The sequence below is a fragment of the Triturus cristatus genome, chromosome 7 (genome assembly GCF_964204655.1).
Source record: "Triturus cristatus chromosome 7, aTriCri1.1, whole genome shotgun sequence".
Lineage (NCBI taxonomy): Eukaryota > Metazoa > Chordata > Amphibia > Caudata > Salamandridae > Triturus > Triturus cristatus.
In genome coordinates, this window is record NC_140590.1 from 1293110491 (window position 1) to 1293136730 (window position 26240).

The window sequence follows — 26240 nt, forward strand, 5'->3', positions numbered from 1 at the left end:
TCTGTGGTGGAGCCGGGCACAAGAGGCTGTAAGTTCAAATCGAAGCAAGGCACTGACAACTTTAATGTGCCTCCTTAGCACTTCAAATGCCGCCCACACTAACAGCAACAACCTGGGGGCAGTAAACCCACCCGGACTCTTAACTCTCAGACAGTACAGATCACACACATGCCCCTCACGCAATTTAGAACACTCCACACACCACAACCAGTGCTGTTCAAACACACAGGTACCACACCTCACAGATCGAGTCCACAATATGTGTCACACAACATGCAAACCACCGACCTCACACGCCATCACCACAGCACAGAACGCCTACTCCATATTTCGTAGAAAAAACACAAAATATATAGAGCAGAAAAACAAACACTACAGCTAACGCACAATTCAGAAAGCATAATTCAAATTGAGCACACAAACAGCACAATACAGACCAGTGAGCACACGCCACACACATACAATGACATACATTACAGTTAACTCGCATAACATACATTGCAAGAAAGTTATACGGGCAAGAGGCATCACAGATCGCACGGGTCACCCACAACTCCTGAATCTCAGCTAACACGTGCCACTGAAAGTGCAGTACACTACCTATCATCCATAGTCTGTGTAACCACAGAAGTGCGGTTGAAGCGCTATATCAAAGCAAGACATTATTGTTATCACCACATGCACCGCACGTAACACATGCACTAAAACAGAGAAAACAGACAACATTAAGCTTATGGTGAGTAAAGCACGGTGCAAACACACGCATTAGACTCGGGGTACATCAGAAATGGCACACAAAACACATTACACACAACAAATCACCGCGCAGCTTACACTACAGATGCCACACACTAACACAAATAACAAATATCATACATGCAGAGGTCATCCACAGCACATATGTAGCGCAGATAATATACAACAAAAATGATACACACACGACCAATCGACTGATCACACAAAAAAATAAACAGAACAGCCCTCGCCCGACACCCACGTGCTCTAAGAGCCACCTTAGTGAACACTACACCGGTTTCACCTACCACAAACCACACAGATAGCAAGCAGGCTGGAACCCTCACACTCAACGCAACACAGGTACAGGGATACAACTAAATAGATATCTCGATGATACACACCTCCGATCATGCACAGCAGACCAGGCAGACACTATACACAGATAACGCCTCCGATATCATTCAAATCAGCAGCATGGCGCGCGCCTGCCCTTCGCCCGGCTCACGCGTCATCTCTGGCTCTGCACACGCAGCTCGTGCTCTCGGGCACCAGAGAGAGCCACGGGTCCGTGGGCTATGGAAGGCTGGGCTCTTTACCATCACGTTCATGTTAGCCCAATAAAAGGCAAGAAAACAAGCTTTGTTTGCACTAAAAGTAAACCCCGCTTCTACTCGCCGGAGCCTTCCCTGGGATACCCACGCCGCCTGTTAACAACCCTCACTGCTCTAAGGACCAGCGGGTACTTCCGGGGACTCGGGGTACCAGGTGCCGAGCGAGGGTCAACCACCTTTGTGGTGCTTAATAACGGAATTTTTTAGTTCCACGTCAAGCAAACATACCATAACTCAAGCCATTTTATGATGCATTTATTTGTTACTCCAGAGAATAAAGAAAATCCATTTGTTTGTATCCCTTGGAATAAATGACCAAGTGGGCAGATTTTGCCTGGTTACTTGGAAAGGGGTGGGGGGGGGGGGGCGATTACGAAGGTGGTGTTTAGAGGGATATGAACATGTTTTAGGTGCATTATGAACAAACAATATACTCTATAAAATATATATTTTTATTGGCAACATCGCATACGATTTGGAAAAAAACTTTCAATCGGATGGATTTCAAATAAACAGCTGTTAAAAATTAGATATACGCGCCAGAACAGGGGGCAATCCTTAAATGAAGACTTTATTAAAACGAAAGTTAAGATCAAACATATTTTCTGTTCATTTACCTAAAACAGGTTTAGCGTTTTGGGTAGGGGACTCAAGGGGTGGAGGAATGTTTGCCAGGCCATTCAGAGGACTGGCGAGACAGTGACCTTGAGCCACCCACGTGCAGTATGAACACAAATAGAAAGCGCGACACTTAAATTTGTGCCAACGGAGAAGGCTGCTGCGTGAATCAAGAAAAAGTAACCACAAGATACGAGAGTTTCTGTGACAAAGGCTTTTGGCTGATTGCTACAATGCTACAAGACATTATGAGATTTTGGAATATGATGAGATGCGTAGAAACTGTATGACTCTCATCATTTAAAGAGCAATAGGCATTTACATTATATGGGGCAAAAAGCTAAATGTCTTTTGTCGCCAAAATGACATATACTAATGTCACATAACAATGTTCCAATGCTCCTAAAAGAGGTGTTGTATCGGCTAACTCACCTTCACGAGACAGCAGGCTCCGGCGCTGGGTCGCATCTGGGGCGCACCGAGTTCGCGTCTGCGGTGGCACAGGTCTTGCAGAGGGCAGCACAGACGGCGATCTCCTTGAAGGCCCAGAGCAGCTCCCATCAGTCACCGTCATGTCTAATGCACAACACCCCTGGCGAGGCCGTGACCCTTCTGTAGGCAAGAGACGTCGAGTCCTGTCAGCGTGCGGAAGGCAAACAGCACGCCTGGTTGAGGGCCCTGCTGTGAACGCGCAGGCCCTGACGCACACCCGGTCCTACCAATTGCGTATGATGGCGAGCCATGAAGACCAAAGTTCGCCCTGCTACATTTTAACTTTTTTTTAGCATTACCAGCTTGGCTGTCTGAGAATAATTTTTTTTTCGCATTACCAGCTCGGCTGTCTGAGAAAAACAAAGAGTACCGCGCTGCAGCCGGATCTCTTGTCTTTAAGGGGCCATGTGTTTTGAAACACATAGGCCCATAAAGATAAGAAAACTTTCACGGCAGAAGGAAGGCAGACAAGCCTGTCCAAATGGGACGGCTCAGAAAGCCGAACGAAAACGTTACCAACACCTCTTTTCCAATGGCTGGCCACCATTTAGCATAAACGGTGACGCCAGCCAATGGAAAAGAGGGACGGGGCTTAATGCCCTGTACAGAAAATACCCCAAATCATTAAATCTCGCCAGCGAGACTGCACATGTGCGCTAGCCGAGAACTAAAAAAACGGACCCAAAGCCCAGCAAGACAGACAGAGAAAGCAACAGCCGAACCCACGGACTCAAAGAGGAAGGCCACAATCCCTCAGACACCAGGCTAAATATCACACACATGGAATCGGAAATCCTGAAAAGCTGTCCCATACAAAGAAACCAGAAGAGACCTCCTGATATCCAGACAATGCAGCCACATTGAATCCCTAGAAATAGGAGACACAAAGAAGGAGGGGAAAACAATTCCTGGTCCGCACGAAACTGGGAAGCAACCTCCGGACAAAAAGAGAGAAGAGGCCACAAAACAGTCCATCATAAAAAATGATGCCTGAAAGAAAAAGGCCCGGCACGCGCAAACGTGGAGCCGAAAAAACAGCCAACAAAAAGATCGCCAAGAGGGAGAACATCCCGACATCAACAGAGAACAGGGGCTGAAAAGGGGGAACCATAAACACCACCAAACCCTAACGAAGACCCCAAAAAGGGAAAGCATCCCAGGAGAAGGAAGAACATCTAACAAACCCAGGAACAGATGACCCATAAAATGTCCGAACCCGACAGAGTGCACCAAGAACCTCCAAAAGCCAGGTTAGCAGCCCACAGAAGCCCAAGGGTGGCAACATCCAACCGTCAAAAAAGTACCAGCTTGCAGAAACACCAGCACATCAAAGAAGCATAAGACGGAGGGTCAATTCTGTCACCCCGACACCACAGCCAAAGGAAGGTCAGGGCCGCACAAAGATCCAGGAGTAGACAACTGCCAAGAAGGAAGCAGAGATGGAGCTAAATTAGCCCACACCCCCGTATGCAGCAAGCCGAGCCCTGACAGAGTGGGCCACAACCGGCAAGCAGAGAAGCCTCGCCAAACTCCGAGAGTAGCCAGTCAGTACGCCGACCCAAAAGAAGATGATAGTGTCCTATAGCAGAGGGGAAAAGAAAAGGAGGGCCAGCCAAACCACTTTCTGTGCACATCCCCCAGTCCACAGACTCAGAGAACCCCAGAAATGAGCAACACCAGGACTGGAGGGAACAAAGAACCACCCGCCGGAAGGCAGCAGCAACCAGCCCAGCATCCCCCCGGAAACACCCCTGCCACAGGCAGAAGGCAAGACCAAGCCTGTGCAAAAGGAACCAGGCAAATCAAAAAGACCCACATGAGGACAGCAAGGTGCCACCAGACCACGGGGCACCAAGGCAGCCATAGCGCCCACACGGCCATCCAGAGAGACACCACTGGAACAGGCACTGCCAACAGACCACAGATGTGACCGAACACAGCCATGAGTCGGAAAAGAAACACAAAACGCCCAGAACATGGGCCACAAAGTACACAGGAACCAGAAGGACACATGCAGTCACGAAGACCCTGGCAACACCAACGAAATTCGCCCACCGTCACCCCAACGCAGTCCCAAAGAAGCCCCTAGACTAGAAGTCAAGACCCGGGAATACCCGTGAGGAAGGCCTCAGGGACAGGCAGCACAGCTGGACCCTGGAGCCCACATTCGAAAGGACAGGGAGCAAGGCACCAAAGATAGAGCAGCTAAATAGCACAGCACAACCGATCATAGTAACCCTCACCAAGGTCTCCAGTAAAAACAATGGATAAAAAATGCAGCATGGGCCGCAACCAGAAAGGCAAGGACGCCACAGAGTAGGTAAGGTGCTGCAGAGCCAAAACCGGCTGAAAGCACTCAAAAGCCATATGATCCACAGAATGCCACAAAGCACGCAAAACATGTATCCAAGAGACAACAGTCAAAGCACTGGATGACATTGCACTACTTCAGGATACTTCAACAGAATTGGCAGGATTTTATTCCATGTCCTGTGACCGCCCTGCCACCAGAGGCACAAGACTTACCATTGAGCTAAAGCTCCATGGACATTAAAGTAGCAGGGCATAAGAGGAGCCCATAAACAACAAAAATGGGGCCCAAAGAGCAGCGCAGACCAACATAAACCTACAACCACCAAAACCCTTGGGGTGAGTGTGCAAGGCTCAAACCATAGAGAAAGCAGGACTTGAACCAAAAATGAACTATACAAGAATGAAGGGAAGCGAAGAAGCCAAAAAGGACTCCCAGTCCACAAATAGCAGCCACCCCCATGTGAAACAACCAGTCAATGACAAACAGAGCTGGCTAGGGCCCCAGAGGATCAGAACGCAGAAAACATAGAAACACCCCTCCGTGCATTGCCCAAAAAGGTACAAGCAATGGGTAAGCCATAACATAAGGCCAAGGCCAAGTCCCTCCTGTGTAACAAAGCCATCAACATGGCAGTAAACAAACAGAAGGACCACCGGCACTGACATGCAACGCAGCAAAATGGGTCCAGCAGGCCCCCACGGGCAGAGAAAATTTGGACCACAACCCATGTTATGCAGAACGTGTGCCGCACTACAAGCAAAAAGAAACACCAAGCATGAACAACAACAACTGGGCAGGCTGTGCCCCCAGACAAGCAGCCACAACCAGGACACCCACACTGGCCGACACAGAGAGCCTTGCAGGGCGAGCAGCTGGACGCTGAGGAAACACTGCATCCACAGCCAACCAGACACCCTACCCAGCCGTATTAAGGCACTGCAGACCTCCGACTGGCTAGAAAAGCTGAATCCCTGACCACAGCTAGTCCGCCACACAGCAATCAGATGCCAAAACACCATGCGGGCTCCCAGGGGATCCAACAGCATACACCAGAGTAGACCGCCACTCCCAGAAGCCCTGAAGCCAGCAAGAAACCCTTGAAAAGATTACCAGTGGATGCTTGAAACTGTGGATTATATTGGTGAAAACAAAAAATCAGCATAATACGCCCGAGTTTGAAGAGCAAAACGCATAAGTAGAGAAAACTAATGCACAGTGAATTCCAAATCCTGGGGAACAGACTTCAAGGAGCAGTTCAAGGTGACTGAATCCTCCCAGGGAGTTTAACAAGAGAGAACAAAAGGAAACGTTCCTGTGCCAATATAGGGGTATTGGAATTTAGAACCCCAAAGGGGTGTCTTGGCTCGCGACCAACCCATTCAACCCTTCTCAAGGGAAGTATCTCTGTAATCAGCACATAAGCACCATCAACACCCAACAGGAGTAGCACTGGAGACATTACACACAGCAGCAGTACAGTATGTCACCAGAAGCCGAGGAGTCTTATACATGCACCTCCCCACAGTCACCAGGAGGAAAGCAAAGCAGACCTCGGCCTAGAGGCACAAGAAAAGTGAAGAGTGGAGGCCCTGGCGCTGCCATACCGCAGGCAGACACCTCCTCCCTCAACCACTCGCTGTACCATCTGCAGGCTCTGGCAATTGTTCTCAGACCAGCCGCACACCTCAATACGGCAGCAATCCTCATCACTGCCCCACCGCAGGCCAAGAGGAACCAGGAAGCCCAAAAGGGCCAGCATACGGAAGGACAGCCGCAGCCATCGCAAATGCTGGTAAAACACAGTCTCACTGGCATGCTCAGAACATGCCACACGGACAGCCCGGTGGTATCCCCAGTGGCAGTGCATCATAGTAAACCAGCGGATCGGGCCAGCACCGCAGTGCCTCGCCAGCACATAACTCCATCATCCCACAAACAGTGAAGACAAGTATTTGCAATGCAATAGGTCTCGCATTTGCAAAAGTTTAAGCTATTGGCATTGTTCATGACAATGCCTTTTTTTAAAATCTATTTTATAAAACAAACACATAAATAAATGCAATTATCATTTACAATGCCAATAGCTAGTGTTGCATTATTATTAGCAATGCCAACTGCTCACACTTTTATATTGCGAGACCTATTGCATTGGGGGCCGGGGGAGAATCACAAACAAAGAGTAAATACACTTGGTGCATAACACTATTTGCATATTGAATTCTTCACCTCACACCTGCATTACATACCTAAGTCAGGATGTGTTGCCTCTTTTAACAGTGCATGCTTTTTTGTATCCCTTGACAGCGCTCGACAGCATGAGACAGTCCTTACCATCCCATTAGGTTTTTTTTGGATAATTTGAGACGTCTTACACCAAGAATGCAGTCGTGATCTTACAAAGACTTTGGAGACAATGTTTGTTTCGTAGAGTGTCTATCTCTAAAGTGCTAACACTCTTTCACCTTGTGTCAGCACTTTCAACCCAGACCTACTGGCATTCTAAAGGCATATTCTCATTTTTGATTGGGTACTTGCTGTAGGTGGCAACTATAAAGACAATTTATTGGAGACAAAATGGTATATCTGCTCATTGCTTATAGGATATCACAGCCAGAGCCTGCCCAGTACCTCTTTGTTGCATTAAAACTCTCTTTCCTCTGATAAGTGTTGATGTTTACAAGATTTCTCCTTCTATTTAAAGGGGTTTTCAGTGTGCCAATGGAGTTATTTTTTAAATCTACTTTTATGTTTCTCTCCTACCTTTTGGTGTGCGGTTATAGTTTGTCACATTTTTTTATTTTCCTTTTGTGTGAACCTAAGATTTGCCTGTTTTACATTTCTTTTCAGGTTGGTACATCCTTAGTTGAGAATAATTTTATATGTGGAATGCTCCACTGGGAATAGTTGTGAACATCCACAAAAGTTCGACCTGTTATTTACACTTCAAGGTCCACTTATCTGCCCTTATCCTGGAAACACCAGTTTCCCCATCCTTAATCCTCAATTCACAGTGCTGTAAAAATCTAGTGCTTAATTTGTGCTGGGTTTTCTAGCGAGCGTGTGTTCTTTCATCAATGCACTCTGACCAAAAGCAAGAAAGAAAGGGACAATCAAGAGGAAACCAAAGCATAGGAAGCAATCAAAGATATAAAGAATGGATAAAAACCTGCAAGTGACATTAAGAGCCAGGAGGCGTAGGGTCAAAGAAAGAGTCATTGAAACCATGAAGTGCAATCTGGACTAGGCAGGCTTGGTGTACTGCAACTGCAGCCTTCAGCAGCATCAGCAGCGCGCTCTGAAGAAAAACTTTGCGCCTCTGGACTTGCGTGTTTTTGGTTAAGTAAACACTGCGTAAAATCGAGCATACTCTCGGTTTTCCTCCACTGGAAGAGCACTTTACCATCTTAAACTTCATTTTAGATCACAAATTACTACTAGCCCCAAGTTATGCTTCGGTGCACTGAACCCTCACAAGAAGGCAGCTTTTCCCAGCACTATTATTAATTACACTGTATATATTGCTCCGAGTTCCTATAAAGTATATTGAGGATCTGAGTAAAGAAAAAAAGTGTCATTATTTAATAAGTAATGAAGAATTCAATGACGTTGCATACGAGTCACAGAGAGGATTTGTTACACAGGAGTCCAACGGGACAATTGCTGCATTCTAGCAGTCAATGGAACAGGCATCAATTTTGCTTTAAAATGAACTGTATAAAAATGTACTTTTTTTTAAAGGGGCAATGCACAAAAATAGAACATTTCAAGCTTGGACATCCACAAGCGATGATCTAACTCCCACCACAGACAATACCAAGACAGCAGCGACATATGCCTTTCGTCTCATCGACGTAAAGCCCGGACTTCTGTTCCAAGACAAAATTAAGTAACAGAGGTCTCCTCCTTAGAGACTTTCAAAGAAGATGCACTAGCCAGTGGGACGTTTTAGAATATCGCCCCCACCTATTGGCTAAAGTAACTTTCAACCAATCCTCTTCATTCAATAAATAGAAACTAAGCATGCTGGGACCTATACGTCCTAGCATGCTTAGTGATGTCAGATGAACACCACGGCTAGATAAAACTCGCACAGGTGACATTTGGCCACTCACTGCGGTAATCTGTGTATGATTCCAGGGTAAAATCACTCAATTGGTTAATGCACTGGTCATATAAATGGAAGAGCGAATACTACAAGTCCCAGCATTCTTAGTACAGCGGTCTGAGAACTAAAACCCGCTGAAAGTCATCGGTGTCACATGAAGCTAGCTGACAGCTAGGAGCTCATAGTTTTACTCAAGAAAATGTTGCCAAGTAAGATGTGCCAATGTGGACCTGCCGAAGGGTGCAGTTCAAAATAAACTTTGCAAAAAGGCCCGGGTACTGATGGACTGTGCCAGAGAGACTGAGAAGCGGCCTCTGAAAGGCCTGTCGGGCTGGGGCAGGGAGCCTCCGCCAGATGTCTTTCTCCAACCTCGTCCCTAAAGCCCTCGTGTAACCGGCACACAGCTGGTGACAACTCTCCCAGAATGACCTCGCCCGTGCTAGGCCTGGGCGATATTCTATTTGCGCTAGCGAAATTCTCAAATTTCAACTTACGCGAAATTTGCTGATTTTCGTGATTGGCAATTTCATGTCATTGTTGCCCATTAGATATTGCTCTGACCAGAAAGTGTCTCAGCAGAGTCATTTTTTGCTGCAAATTAGATTTTTTCATGTGAGCTGCACACTCACGTAAAACCAGCCACACGAGATTTGGGCAAGCCACATGGCATATGTAGGGCACCAGGGCACTTCGGAGCCTGGCAGGCCCGAAGCCAACTCTCGGCCGTCCTCTGATGCCAGGCTGCCCAGAGCAAGTGACAGGAAGGGGCAGGACAATAGAAAGAGACACGTGGTTGTAGAGCCAAGGATGGGCCCTATCCACATAAGATATGATGCGGGCGGGAGGGCCAATGCAATGAACGATGTAAATTAAGAGATATAGGTAAGGGGGCGAAGGAGAGGGGGTGGGGGGCTAGATAGAGACCGAGTAGTTCAAATGTCAAAAAAGAAACCCCCTAAACATTTTTCTCCGTCACTCTGTGACCTGTTTATTTGATGCCTCTTTCCTGCAGACCCCCTTTCATTTACGTTCAGAGGGTGTGAGAGTGTCAGCACCGGAGAGAGACAGCTGCAGGACAAGGAAGAGTGAGCAGGGAGTGTGGCATAGGCAGAGACACGAGACTGCTTTCAGTAGAGTCAGATAAAGAAACATTATTGAGTCGAGACATATTCAAAGAGATGATTGACAGAGGGGGTAGAAGGAGAGAGAGAGTATCTTAAAAGAAAACCGCCAAAGAGACAGACTAGTCAAGGGAGAGTGGATAAAGAGCGATGGAAATAACGGCAGGTGCTGATGAAAAAGAAGGCAGGCCAGATCAGTACAAATAGATAGCGAAAGAAGAATGGAAAGAGCTGGATAGATACAAAGCGTAAGAGACAGAGTGGTGAGCAAAGTGAGTGACAGAATAAGCAACAGAGGGAGACGGAAAGAGCCGAAAACACATAATTGTATGCGAGAAAAGGGGGGTGGGGGGAATAAAAAGACGGGAGAGAACATATAGTGCCCACTACAAGTTAGAGATGCCTTTCTCATTTGCATAATATAGTCTGCGTGCTCGCCTAGGTTTTTAGTCCGAGGTCATTTACCATATTAAACTCTCATTGCATTTAGATACTCTTGACAGTTATACCGAGGACGAAAGTAATGGCTGTATGCAAAACGAAAGTAATAGCGATCGCGATCAAACCGAAAGTGATCACGATCGCTTGGACGGGAGCGCTGTGTGGCAAGCACGTGAGTGGTGCGCGCGCAGCAGTGATTGGCGGCTGCGCGCGTGCACGCTCACGTGCACTGAAGCTTTAGGCCACAGGCAGCACTTGAAAATTCCTGACTACAAAATGTCTCTCCGAGCCAGCGCATGCGCTGGGCTCAGCGAGACCTAAAAATGGATGGGGAGCAATGAGGAAAGCAAATGACAAACTAGGCGTGGGTGGTAACACAGTGCAGAGGGGCAGGGATTTGGAGAGGAAGCAGCACATAAGGCAAAGAGCAAGACAGCACAAGCACTCATATGGAGTGCTGAATGAAAAAGAAAAAAAGTAGCTCCCTAAATGTGAGCAGTAGAAGGATACAAGTCATCCAATCAAGAGAATTGTAAAAAAAACTATGCTTCATGGGAGTAACAAATACAAGAAGAGGAAGCAAACAATATTGACAAGAAAGTCAAACATTAGCATGAAATGGGCTAACCGAAACCCATTGTAAGTACTGTATGGTTCACAATAGGTCTTGACAACAAACTATTTGTAGGAAAGACCTAAAGAGGAGACATAAATCTCTGACTAGAACTCAATCGTCGAACTACCCAATATCAAAACCAGTTGGATATGAAACCCACCAACATATAGGCAAACAATCTCCATTCAAATGTCTTTCATGCTGTGTTTTCTAAAATGTTCATGTTGAATACCCTGGAAGCACGGGGTGAGGGATATTATACTATACATCCAGAAAGGCCTAGTTGTGGTCAGTTTGGTGAGTGTGGAATTTGTTTGTGTGTGTGGTCCTGTGAGTGGCTATGGAAGTGTGCAATGTGTGTGTAGGTGTGTGAACAAATATTTATGTTATGTATAAATCTGGATGGCTGCAAGTGTATGTGTGTTTTAAGACTTGTGTTTGCATGTTTATGTATGTGTGGTCTCAGCCGGGGTGAAATTTAAATTATGCTACTGTAATTCATGTAATTTGGGAAATTTTGCATTATGCTTCTGACGTGAAATTCTCAAAATGAAGCCATTACACTTTGTTGTGTAAATATGCCGTTATTGACAGTAAATTATAGCAAAGTGCAGGAACAACGCAAACCGTCAGAGCATGAGACGCTATTGTTTGCGGCAAATGTGGTTTTTGCGCTATTTTTTAAAATGAAATGAGTCCTCATGTCAAAAATTGGCATACAAGCGCATTTCACTCTGAGATATCGAGCTAGTTGGCAGATGAGTATACCACTGGTGTGGGCATGTGTATGTTTTTTTTATGTTTGTAAATGTAAGTAGGTTTATGTGTGCGTATCTAGGTGGTTGTAAGTGGGCACGACTGTGCATTTGAGTGTATCTTTATGTATAGCAGGATGGAGCAAAGGCTCAATTCATAGACAAGATTCTGGATGTAGCAGCCATGTAGAAACAGACGTGCCACCATTTAACACACTGTACAGTGTGCGAGAGGCCACTGTATGCCCAGGCCCTACAGTTCACAATCCTTGACTGATAGATTCCAGCATAGATGTGCACATGTTTTCTGAACTCATTTAGGGGCGTGACGCTAAACAGTGCAACAGGTGCAGAAGCACCAGGGCCAGGGATCCGAGGGGCCCTGTGAACTCCAATGATGGCCATATGCCACAATGTAATGAAGAGATTGAAAGGCCATTTTGCATGACTGGACTAGGGACCTTAGCATGTTTGTTACACCACTGGGCTCGATGCCTGTGCTGCACACACATGTCCAAACCAGCACCCGTTTAGCACCAGGCATCTGTGCTCTCCATGACTCAGTTGTCATGCGTACCTAGACTTTGGCTTTTGCTGATTTCGAGAAACAGCATGTCAAACAATTCCAAAATCCAGTAACAAACATAAGCACAGCTTTAAATGCAATTAATATCAGCTCAGCGCTGGCACATGCAGAAGAAGGGATGGCTACTTATATAATGGTGGGTTTAAATGATTGGTAGATCGAACAAATGTGGCTCCTCGTGGGTCGGGCCTTTGCCTTCCTTGCCCTCAGACAGGGCATTTATTACAATTACATATTAGCTGCAGTAGGCAACATTTTAGCTGTGGCCCAGCACCCAGCTTCCTTTGAAAGAACAAGTGTTCTGGGAAAAGTGCTTTGTGTTATACAGATGCGTCAGTGTCAGACAGGTATCTGACCGCATTGCATGCTGGGTTCAGCCCATCGCGAGGCCTGCCCTGCAAAAGCTTAAAAAGCCTTCTTGTGCATTCAGTTCACAATGAGCACACACGGTTTTGCGAGAGAGGGGACATGTTTATCTATGTTCACTGCGGGAATATGAAGTCCGCACCTTTTATTGGCGTGTTCTCTGACATTTAAGCGTGCCATCGCAGGTCCTACTTTGAAGGTGGTCACGCAAGTGAGACATTATTTGGGGTTCTTACGTGATTCTGCAAGCAGTCTCTCTGCTATGAAAATTGGAACTCTTGTGCTGTGCCCGAGTCAATTGCACAACACAAAATTCGAGATGATTTCGTGAGAAAATGTATTTATTTAGTAAATGCACCAAAACTGTGATTTGACTGTAGTGATTTCAGTGTCAAAAATACTTTCTTTTGTGAACGTGGTGGACGGTTGCCCACTCCCATCACGTGGCGTGAAATTAAACAACCACATCTAAGTCGGTGCCTGGGACCAATAGGGGCTTAAATCAACAACACACTGAATGCCTTCTCACGAGAAGGCCTGCTTCCTGAAAATAAAACGCTGCCCTGGTAAGCACGTGGCACCCTTCAAACCAAACTGCAGTCGCTGCCAGAGTACCTGCTGCAAAGTAAGGTGGGGGCGAGGAGCTCAGCTCTGCACTGCAGTCTTCCCATTGTGTGATCTTTGGCCGTGAGCCTTGTGCTCGGCTGGCGCCTCGGGCTTGTTTACTACGGGAACACATGGGAATGCAAAGCCATTAATCAAGCAGGATGGCTCTGTCTCCCTTCACGCCCAGGGAGGAGGGAGATGCAAGCAAAGCATCAAAGGGCTGGGTGAGAAGGGAGGGGGGAATGCAAGGGTCCAAGCTGCGAAAGTGAAAGTAATCGAGCAGAGCATCAAAGGGCTGGGTGAGAAGGGAGGGGGGAATGGAATGAGCAGAGGAGCAGCTGTGCACGTGCATGTGATCTCGTGCACTCAAGGTTTAGGCCAGCCAAAAGACTGGGTAGCACTTTGAAAAACTCACATATAAAATGTCTCTTCGAGCCTTTGGCTCACGAGACCTAAAAAAGCAGCAGCACCGCACACGGCTGGCGCGGTATTGTGCAGTCTGGCAAGACAAAACGAAAAGAGGAGGATTTGAGTGGGAGGGTATTTTTATTGCCTGGAAAAATCATGTGGTGTGAGTGTCTGGAGAGGCAGGATTGCCTGAATGTAGTAATGAAGGGAAGCCACGATGAGGTAATACCGATTCCTTGTTTTGGAGGAACAACAGAAGAGAATCATGTTTCATCAGCGGTGCCCACATGCCGTTCTCCATTGCTTGCCACATTTTCACTTGGACATTTCACTTGTGTTCAGCAGGAAGTGTATCCTGGTGAAAAACAGCGGACCTGGGTGTTACATGGATCTTGTAATCTGATTGAGGCTTGGAATTCCTGTTACCCCCCCCCCTGCCTGCCATCAGGATTAGTGGGACACTGATAATGAGGTCCGAAGTTTAGTCCCATCCATAGTGGAAGGTGGCTACTGTTACCTCACCAAGACAAGGGAAAAGTAGGACTTGGCAGGAACTAAGGGCTAGCCTTTTTATCTGTACTCATAGTAATCCTCACAGAAGTATCGACAGACCCCCTCAACAAATATGCATAATGTCCCTCACTAAGAATCACACTTCCTCAAAAATGTGTGATGTGTGACTTTGCTTAGATTTGAAGAGTGCGTGCTCTCTGAATAGTGTCCTCTCTGTGAGCACATTTCAAGTCATTCAAAATGGTGACTGACTGCACACGCTGTTTCAACTTCAAGTTCCTTGGAGCAGCCCCTGAAGTAGCACAGCAAAGGTTCAGTGGCAGTATCACGCTTGTCTGATTTCAGGGTGTAATATATAACAAGGCCAGAGCCCTGCCTGAACACAAACAAGCATTTGCAATGCAATAGGTCTCACAGTTACGCGAGTTTAAGCTATTGGCATTGTAAATGAAAATGCCTTTTATTTATGTTTTAAAAACGAAAACAAAAATAAAAGGCATTGTTATTTGCAATGTCAATAGCTCAAACTTGCGTAAATGCGAGACCTATTGCATTGCAAATGCTTGTTCTCTCACATGCTTCTCCTCCACTCCGCATGCCATTGGTCCAAAAGGCTTGATTTAAACACCTTTACCAATGCTTGTTTTATTTGCAAGTACTGACTTTTAATATTCAAATTCTTTCAAATATTGGGTAGTCTCTGAATTGCGTTTTTTTATTTCTCCCAAAAATGTCTCCATATTTTCAGCACAAAGCGGTAACCTGAGTTTTTTTTCTGTTTACCAGTTTTTAGCAAACATTCCTCAATAGGTGAACAAAATCGGTTCGTTGAAATAGAGATGTGAATGTCCAATTTATGTCTTGGACATGAGGTGTGTATTTTGCTTGCCTGTTATTAAAAAAAATCTCATCATGGGCAATCTGCAGTGCGCTTATGCCAGCATTCTCAGCTGAAATTTGTTTCCAAAGCAAACTACACCTGTTTTTTCCGAAAATGTGAACTCTAAAAAGAAACTCTAAAAATGTCCTAATTTACAATCGCCCGTTACTGGTCTCATAGGAAAATCAAAAGCATCGAGCAGTAACCGGCGATTTACAGATGGTGCGCGCTTTGAGAGTTAAGATGGCAGTCAGTACGGCTCCACCCTAGCCCCGTGTAGTGTACGCATGACAGGAATTCAATGAAAATACACAAGGTTAATGCCTGGAGCCGAGCAATCACAACGTCCGTTCGCTCCTCCTTCAGCCGTTCTCTCACTCCCACTCCCTCTACATTTCAGTGCTCGAACACAGTCCTCAACAATAACCTAGCAACAAAGTAATAAAGAACGTAACACCTCGCCAACCCCCTTTTCAACAAGCATCAAAGCATTATACTAAGAATACAAATTAATTACAAGAATGAAATATAGGATTACAGATCAAAACTGATAAGAGCACAAAACCTGGAAAGAAGAAACTTTACATTATTCCGAACTCTGACCCATTGCTCTTCTTAGAGATACCACGGGGCGCGTCTGGGGCGTCAGAAACTTTCAACGAGTGGTGTGTTCGGCGGCCGCCAGCATTATGAAACTTAAAGTTTGCATGGCATGCTGAAATAAAAAAAAATTAAACTGAAAGAACGCATAGCCGGCCGACCGTACGCGTGCACGTCTCCTGTCCGTGCAGGCACAGCGAGCAGGAGATAGGGAGAGAACTGTACGCGTGGACATCTCCTGTCCCCCTTCGGACGGAAACCCCACAACAATAGGTCTCGCCAAGGCGGGCAGCGCATGTGCTGTGTCGCTAGGCGAGACCTAAAAAACTTGCCTAAAATGGTTTGACTGCCTATGCAGGTGGAAATGCTTCCAGATGTGTCTGTGGGTAGCCTGCCATTGCTCAATGTCTGTTTGCATTGTGTGGGGTCCCATCCACATTCCATGGCACCCATTGTCTCCCCTCTTTGTGCTGAGCTAATTACTTTCTGAAACTAGACTTCTTTTAGGGAGTCTGTCTTGTCTATTGAATCATACACCCAATTCACCATTTGGTGTCTGCTTCCTCCCATCCTTTGAGGAACTGTCAAGAAAGATAGGCGGAGCACTAAGTGACCAGGATTATCATTTTGAAAGTGTTATACCTTTCATTTGGCCCTTGTTTCCTGTCAGTGCCCACAGAACTGGGCAATACCCAGGGATGAGGAATTCCTATAGCCCGACGCCCGGGACATATTGTTTGCGGTCAGGGACAACAAGTTTTCCTATGTATTTTGTCCTTGGGACAAGTAGGCCCAGCCCCCTACAGCACAAACCCTTTGGCTGCCAGTTTACAGGACCACATCATGGATCAGGGAAAGGCATTGCCTGTACTTAAGGTAATATTGGTGTCCATGTGTCAATGCTGTTCAAACTTGTATTTGGGGTTTATATATGCAAAGCCTTCATTATTAGGGTGATCGCTCCAATTAAATGTTGTAAGCTCAGACTGCACTACTGACAGTGGTTCCAGTATAAAAATGTGTACGCATGTTATCAATGTTTAGCAAAACGAGGCTATGTATAATGCTCCCAGAATGCTCTCTGATTAGATGCAAATATTTGCAGAGGCTTGAAAGCAAGTTTGATTCTTTGCTTTCAAAATAAAATGTTCCCAAGAAAATGCAAAAACATTTAGCTAAACTACTGTAAAAGTGTAGGTAACATTTCTTTGCAGCATCACTGTAACCAGTTTTGATAAGATTATGGGTCTGAAATTGTTGGTCAGCCTTTTGGTTTTGTACATGCGTGACTTGTTTTGGCATGGTTTTTGTACAACCTTATTGGTGTAGAAGCTGCCGGGCCCTCACCTTTATTACAAACATTGGCAAAAGCAAAAATAGTTTTGGTCTTAAAAAGCACACTTTGCCACAGTAGTTTCTGGTACTGAACAAAACAACATTGTGTCTATATGCTTCTTGTGAAAGAATAGAATGCTGTCACAGTGAAGGAGAGAGAGAGAGAATTTTAATTAACACAAAAAGGTCATAATTAACACCAGACCTAATTAGGGGCCCAATTATTAAATAAAGCCTCAAATGTGCACCCATGTCCTTGCATTAAGTGCAGATATATGGCTTTCGTGAGTTCACAATACTTTACAGAAGTAGGTCAAGAAATAGTTCTCCTAGAAAATATTTGTGAACTGGATTTTAGCATTAGCAAATATGCAGGTGTAAATTTGCTCATGGAAAATTTTCAGTGTTTGCAATTTGGCATTCCTTCCATCCACTCCCCCCCCCCCCCCTCCCCAACCCTGGAATACGTTTTATGTCTTCCATTGCCAGGAGTACATTTCCAACCTCTCTCAGTATGGTACTCTAAGTTTAGCGAAGAGTTGGTGAAAACCCTTAAAACATGCAAGTTAGAAAATTTGCACGGACTCAAAAGGGCATTCCAACCCTGGAAATGTCGCTTACTATTACCTTCAGCCCCAGTATGTAGTTCTGCAGAAATGTGCGAACATAAGAGAATTGCTAGTATTCAAATCCTACTATGGTATGAGCCCTGGCATATTCAGAGAGGCTATTTCAGAGCTCTTATATAGTGAGATTACTGCCATAATTTGTCACTGCATTACATTGCACAAATGGGACAAGTGGATTTTTTTTTACAGGACAAGTAAATTCATGAAGCAACCTGCCCCATGGACAAGTAGATATTTTATTAAATTCCACAACCCTGAATACCTAATTTTCCAAAGCCATTTCATTGTATTCACTTTGAACCTAAAGCTCAGCCGCCCATCTCGAAGAAGTATTTAAAAAGGATCTCCTGAGTAACTAGATTTCCCCAAAGCAGGGACCAGTCCTAGCACTGCAACTCCCCTGCTGTTGCAGCGGGCCTTGGAGAAGGACTCCAGGACTACTCAGCAAGGAGTGTAACATAAGAGGAAGCCCTTACTGGCTGAAAACCTATATGAAAGACATCTCACCTAAGTCACATAGGTGCCACTAGGTCCATGCATGCCTACCAGTGGTGGTCAAACAGAAAGACATCTGAAATTCAGAAGTGCCAAGGACATACAGGAGGCATTACAAGACTGCACCAGCGCTATACTTATGTACTATCTGCTCTGCACTGCCCATATACATAATTTAATTGCAACAAAATAAGTGTAGGAGACCAAAGCTTTTCTTCAGAGCCTGCTGCAAAATGCAGGTGTCGCCAATTACCAAGGCTGCCTAGACTTCATGCCACCTCATGCCGCTTTCTTTTATTACACTAAATGTTTTATTTCTTTCTTTCTCTCTTGAGGTTCTTTACTCGTTTACCTTATCCCGTTGTCACTGTTTTCCTCTCTTTTGGCATGCTTTTTCCCTTTTCTGCCCTCTCTCTTTCGCTGGGTCAAAGTCTCATGATGAAAGATAAGCTCCAGTCCGTAACAAGGAATGCCAGAGCCCACCACCTGCAACCAGCAGCACCAACGTGTCACAGGTTTTTCCCATTGACTATGGTTGGTCGCTCTGATTCCAGAAACGTTTCAGTATGATGACCCACAGCTCTGGAGATATAGTCATTCAAATTCATAATCGGACCCTACCCTTAAATCCCAGTTCCCCGTTGCTGAAGGGAAAGGGTTTATTAAGTGATTCTATCAGGGGGCCGTGTGAGCTGCAGTTATCATAAACTTTTGATGTGGACCTGCTGTTTTGGAGATACAGACCAGTGATTGCTGTGACTGGCAGCCTGTGTAGACCACCAGTAATCCCACTGAGTGAACTGTGGTTTTTGAGGTTGGTTACAGCTATAACTGGTCTCCCTTTAAACTGAACCTGGTCCTGACATCTCCAACCAACAAAACCCTTATGACCCTGTTAACTGGACACCAGAACATTAATCATGGACCGGTGCTTGGCATATTTTTAGCAGCCTTAGCTCAAGCTCAGTGAGTTGTCCCACCCACATTGCAACCCGAGCAGCTGAGAAAGTAGAACAAGGGGCAGAAACAGCAGAACACTCTTACCACATTCTATCTAGTTTCTTTGTTCCATTGACTGGGGACTACAGACAAAATTATAAGAGGGGCGTTTACAGCCAAAGGTTTCGGAGCACAGCAGAAAACTCACATTTCTTTTCCCATGGGATAATGTACAAATTGTTCATAAGCCCCATGGGCTTTGATCTACAGCTCCTTACAATGGGGGAGGCTGTAAAAAACTTTTAGGGTCGTATCGCAGGTCCAGCATGTGCAATAACCTTCCTATTTTGTGTTCCTCTTTATTTACATGCTGATGTTGTAAACACCTAGATTTTATAAAAAGATATATCTCGTACTGGAACAGTGACCATTGACATATCATGTTAATTTTATCATTAGAGCACACATATACCAATATGATCATACTTATCAGGTGCATAGATACAGAGATGGTACAGAGCCAGGTTGTTACCCTTTTTAGGTCGAGTCTAGCGGCAGCTCGCATGTGCTGCTTGCTCTGCGAGACTATGTACTAGAGTATGGGAGAGAAGCCGCCCTAACTCTCCTCCCATATTTTTTATTGGCTTATGTCATTGTCTTCGTAAATGCTGCCTTTGAATTTGTTACTAAGTTTGTTAGTCCCTCCTTAGTACAGCCTTGTCTTCATTTGTACCCTCCCATGCCGACTGGCCCTTTTACTTAGGTTGTCACACGGGATCTGATATTTAGTCTGTAAGCACTATTTACTTCATTGAGTTTCTCTTGCTGCAGTTCGGACATGCGCTGCTTCAGCTGAAACCGCTGTTTTTTTAAAGCGCTACACAAAAAAGTGAGGGACGGAATACTGAATAAATCATACATTCATGAGATCTGGGTTAAATCCATCATTCTTTTGCTTACCATGCCACCCCAGTTTAGACCCAGCCATATGCAAATCAGTCTTGACCCTGTGCCTCATGGGAACAGTCCAGACCGAACTGCCAAGCCAGGTCCTCCCTGGAAGGTAAACAAGCATCCTGGGACCGGTTTCTGGGTATTACCCTTCATCAACCAGAATAGCTTGAATCCAGTGGCACAGTGAGCAAAGGACTGGCTGATGTTCGTTTTGCATTTGTCACCCCGGGTGGGACGGGTATGCCCAGACGTGGGTCCCGTGCTCTCCATGCCACTGGACTCAAGCTATCCTGGCTGATGAGGTCTGAAAGCCCGAAACCGGTCCTAGGATGCTTGTTTCCAGTTCAGGGAGGACAGTTCGGGCTGGACTGTTCTCATTGGGCGCAGGGTCAAGACTGATGTGCATATGGCTGGGTCCAAACTGGAATGGCATGCTGAGTAAAAAAACGATGGATTTAGGCCCAGATCTCTGTACTGGGGTGAATGTATGACATTTTTCTACATTCTGTCCATCAATTGTTCTTTTTGCATTTGTCACCCCGAGTGGGACAGGTATGATCAGACGTGGGTCCCGTGCTCTCCATGCCACTGGAGTGAAGCTATCCTGGCTGATGAGAGCTGAAAGCTCAAAACCGGTCCTAGGATGCTTGTTTCCAGTTCAGGGAAGACCTGGCCTGGCCGTTCGTGCTGGACTGTTTCCATTGGACGCAGGGTCAAGACTGATTTGCATATAGCTGGGTCCAAACTGGAATGGCATGATGAGCAAAAAAACTATCGATTTAGGCCCAGATCGCTGTACTGGGGTGAATGTATGACATTGTTCTACATTCTGTCTATCAATTGTTCTTTTTGCGTTTTTTTAAGCAACACGGCCGCCCCCGTAGCACGGACGCCTGCTTTCAATCACTTTAGCCCGGCATTATCTTGTGTCTGTTTCAACCCCCTCACCCCCCAAGTAAAATGGATTTAGAAATGATTACCGAAAGACATGTTCATTTCAGCTAGCACATAATCCTGTGCTAATGGGCTGAAGCTGACAACAGCACATCTGTGTTACATGTCATCTGTACTAAAGCCACCTGACGGGTTGTTTTCAAAAGCTTGTTTTATTAACACCACCACCACCACCAATAAAACCACCACCTCCACCAATACCACCACTACAAATACCACTGCCAATACCACCACCAATACCACCACCACTGCCAATACCACCACCACCAATATCACCATTACCACTACAATCACCACCAACACCGCTATCACAACCACCAATACCACCACCACCAACACCAATACCACAATACCACCACCACCACCAATACCACCACCAATACCAATACAGCCAATACCACCACCACCAATACCACCACCATCAACACCACCACCAATACCACTATCACCACCAGTACCACCACCAATACCACCACCTATACCACCACCACCACCAATACCACCACCATCAATACCACAAACTCCACCACCCCCAATAACACCACCACTACCACCACCACCAATACCACTACTACCACCGCCAATACCAACACCACCAATAACACCACCACTACCACCACCACCACTACCACCCTCAATGTCAATACCACCACCACCACCAATAATACCACCACTACCAATACCCACCACCAATACCAGTACCACCACCACTACAAATACCACCACCAATACCACAGGGGTGTGTCATTTTTTTTTTAAATTACTTGTTCAAGGGACAAAGTGCTACACAAATCTTCTTGTCCTGTGATAAAATCCCCTTGTCCCTTTTACTACCTAAATAATTTAGCTGCTGCTTTTACTAATCGGTTACACCCTCCTAAGTAAAGTTGCCCTCTGCTTCTGCCTATCAGTAGTAAGAAACCACGCAAGTTCCTTTAAAGCAACCTATAAGCTTCCACATTCATCTCACCATGAAGGCTAAACACATCCCCTTTCCTCTCAATTAGTCCATAAGCCTTCCACTGACTCATCACAGGATCCATCCCATCACCCTTTGCTGCTGTTCCTTCACACTATAAGCTTCATGTTAGCCATTTCTCTCAATACAGACCGAATAGTGTTATCCCTCCTCTCTCTCATTATCATTACAGGCCACAGGTTCCATGCCCTATTCGTCCACTACACAGAATATAGGTTTCATTCTTGGCCCATTTGCCTCCAACTCACTACATGTTCTATGCCCCTAGGGGAGAGTAATGCTGTGGCTCGTGAGCATGTACCATAAAAAGACACTGGTGACAGACTTACTAGCCAGGAGGAAAGAGACAGATGGTGGTTGCAGTGAGTTCACAGAATGGAAATATGTGGGACCCGAAATGGAGATGGGGGGGGGCTACAGTAATGAAGTAGTGTACAAGAATGCAAGGAAGTGTGCAAAGAGGATGCTGGGAAGAGAGGTGGTCAGGCTTGTAGAACAGGAGTTGAGGCGCTAAGCAGGGAGTGAGCGGCAGAAGGAAAGATGAATGTGACGAGAAGGGACTATAGCCACTAACAACTGAAAGATACAAGACAAACGGGAGGCATCTGTAAAATTATGGGTTCACTTTTCTTAGCAAGTAGGCAGGGGTTGGTTTATTCTGGGCAGAAACAGCAATTTGGTTTAACCCCCAACATTCTGGCTTATAGAAGCATCTTTCACCCCTGACGGCAGTAGGCCAACACCCTGGGAGGCTGAGGAAATCAGAATAAACAGGAAACGCAACAAAAGGGGGCCTCAGACAATAAGACCCAATAACCTACATATATTTAAGGCAAATAACCTAAAAATCAAGACACAGTCAATACTCACAGTGTAACAGACACACTCTGAACTTGAGTATTCTGGGAGAAAGTACCAAAAATGCAAACTGCCATTGAAATGCGAAATATCTCTCTGCATATTTTGCGTACATTCACTGTAAGTTGCATATCCTAGCACATGACTAATGTAATACAATGCACACTTTTGCCACTTTTAGCAGCTTTAATTATAGTTGATTAATCAGCATGCGCTATTTTGAAATCAATTCATGTGTCCTGGGGTGGCTCATGATAGACTTGTTGCTAGCCGAATACTCCCACCCAAGCGCAGAAGCCGCTGGCTTCCTGCTTGGCCCAGTAGTTGATTTAAAATGTTTAACCCCCTTCCAATGGATTAACCGTTTAACCGTGGTGCTCTCATCCTCAGGGGAGTTACTGCTGCTATTCTCTGAGACTGCAGAGATTGTAACTGCCACTTCATCTTCAGGCCCAGAAGCCTCTGAAACATCAGATAACGAAAATAACCTGTCCCCACAACCAAGAGAATCAACAGGTACCTTAAGCTCACCTGTGGCATCCGTACAGTTCATTTTTCGTGAGCCAGGACTATAATTCCTGTCTGAGCCACTGTCGAGTTGAGCGATATACGTAGAGGGAACAGTAAGAGTGACTAGCCAAGCCAGGGACTGCATCTATTTATGAGGTTTACCCCTCCCTCGGAGCCAGAGACTAGAGTCAAACCTAGCTAAAGTGGTTATAATTAAGGGGCGGAGCTGAGCCGACGAGGGGCTTAGTGCAGGCGGCGCTGCAATATGCAATGTTATTGAGTCAGGATTAGAAGTGGTAGTCTGAACATGAGGGGCCGTCACAACAGAATACACACTGACCTGAGACTTGCATGTAGAGGAGGGAAGACAGGGCGACTCACTTTGCAGCGTACCCGCTTTAGTGATGATTTGTGTTCTGCTTGCTGCTCCTCTAGTGTGCATTCCCTGGATGTTCCCAGTGTAACCATCACTCCGGGCTGACCCGTAGATTGACCACCTTGCCGGTTGCAAAAGTCATTAGGGAGAGGGGCGCTCTCAACACCAGCGGTAGTCAGTAGTTAGTTCTGGCCACCAGTCACAGTAAAGAAATCCTCAACGGAAGGCTGCAGTCCAGAGCCTCAGTTCAAGCCAGTCAGATCAATGCTACTCAGTTTCCTCAGATTCTTAGCATCTTGTCGCCCGTGGCGGTCTCTGCCTTTCTCGCCCTTCGGCCACGCTGAAAAGGGAGGGGAGGGGTGTTGGCAATGATTTCTCATGTGAGAGCAGAGGCGGGGGCGCCGCCCCCCGCTCTGCCATTGCAGGCCACATCTCCATTTTCCTTATGCCGAGTTTCAGTCTCCCCCAGCCCTGGCCGATGCCCTCATGTTCTCCTCACGTGTATCAGACAGCAGAGACCCTCCTCCACCCGATCCCGGGTTTTACGTGACGACTTCGGCGGGATTGTAGAGAGTGGCTCCTTCTGGTCGTCATTTGATCTGCAGAGTGGAAAACATCTGAAGTGCCGATAATCAGCATTTGAGCTGCCGGGCCTGCCACGCCCACCAGTAACATAGACTCTGACATTTAACTCACACAGCCAGTCACTCGCTAGAGCCCAGTCATGGGCGTATAGCCAGGCAGACACCTCCAAAGGTTCTCTGGCTTTCTGCTAACATTTTTGATTAGCTGTGAGCCCCAAAGTGCTCACAGATAGTTTATTATTAGTGATTTATAGTCTACTTGTCCGTCGGACACAATAGACAGTAAATCTTCTTGCCCGTCATAAAAATCAACATGGTTCGGGCGTTGGGCGATATGATTCCCCCACCCCTGAATACCACCACCACCAATCCAATACCACCACCACCACCAATTACACCAATACCACCACCACCAATACCATCAAGGTCACCACCACCACCTATACCACCACCACCAATACCACCACCACCACCACCCATGCCACCACAACCACCAATACCCCCACCAATACCCCTCCACCAATACCACCACCAATACCACCACCAATACCACCATCAGAATACCTCCACCAATACCACCACCAATACCAGTATCACCACCAATACCAGTACCACCACCACCAATGCCACCACCACCAGTACCACCAATACCAGTACCACCACCACCACCACCAATACCAGTGGCACCACCACCAATACAAATACCACCACCACCAATACCGCTACCACCAATACCGCCACCTCCACCAATACCACCAATGCCACCACCAACCCCAATACCACCTCCTCAGCGCCTCTCACTCACTAGTAATAGCAGGGGAACTGTACGAGGCCGGAGCTGCTGCCGAGACCATCCCTCCCTTCTTCCATGCCTGCCATAAAGCACAGACCGCCCTGCACCAGGAAGTGAAGCCAGGGCCCTGCTACAGCTGGTGTGTTTTTTATTAGGCCTAAGATAGCAATGACATTATGAAATGCCACACTGCACACTCAAATCACGGAGAGGGCAGGAACTAGCCCCCACTTCCGCTCTTCCTCCTGAGCCGCGACAGTGTAATCGCAGAGCGAAAGGTGTTGGAGCACGTTGTTAGTGTTTATAGCTCGAATAATATGCAACTCTCACTTCACAATTTGTGTCTGTGTAATTTACAACACTCTTAAAAGAAGAAAGAGAGGGGTCCTACTCACCAAAGAGACAGGACACCAAAATGACTTTAAGTCTAAAATAAATTCCCTTTGGGAACCCACAAAAGCATATCAAACTCTTCACTCACCACATTCAACCATCAATCACCTGGGGAGTATAGCAGAAGCCAATACGTCCAATATAGGAATGTTTATTAATTGAGTCAGCACAATTATTAAAAATGAGTTTAAAAAGAGTTCATCAACTCCATAGTTAAAAACATAGTATTATCAAAATTCTTCACAATATACGTCAGCATATCAAACAAAAATACCAATCAATAGTGTAGTTCCAAATTACACATTGATGATCAATTCACCATTCATGATTATTATTCGCTTGTTGTGTCTAACAGAACATCCTATAATGTATTCAGATTTATTTAAAAAAAATTAATCTGTAGAGAAAAATATATATAATTAAAAACATACAAAATTAATCTTTATCAACTTTTGTATAGTTATGAAAATCTAAGAATTTTTATTTTTTAGAAAACAATATGCAGATTAAAAGTATTGGGACACACTGTTTTTAAACTTAAAGCCTCAAGAAGGTGGTTGGCCCTGCCGATACCACCAAAACACGTTGCTTTTTGGCCTTTTTTTAACAAGTCTGTATACATCATAGGATGTTCTGTTAGACACAACAAGAGAATAATTATACTGAATGGT

At 45.8% G+C, this 26240-nt stretch overlaps 1 protein-coding gene across 5 annotated transcripts in view; it reads right to left on the bottom strand.

Annotated features, from left to right (window-relative positions):
• LOC146811923 (sulfotransferase 1C2-like) overlaps positions 1 to 26240 on the bottom strand; it is a 393580-nt gene that overhangs the window by 365553 nt on the left and 1787 nt on the right. Inside the window, exon 1 of one of the 5 annotated variants that reach the window (XM_085618891.1) lies at positions 2400 to 2579. The exons of the other annotated variants lie outside the window; for them this stretch is intronic. The gene's annotated coding sequence lies outside the window, so the exon portion shown is untranslated. Of the gene's footprint in view, positions 1 to 2399; positions 2580 to 26240 lie in introns of those variants that run through there. 5 annotated transcript variants of the gene reach the window in all.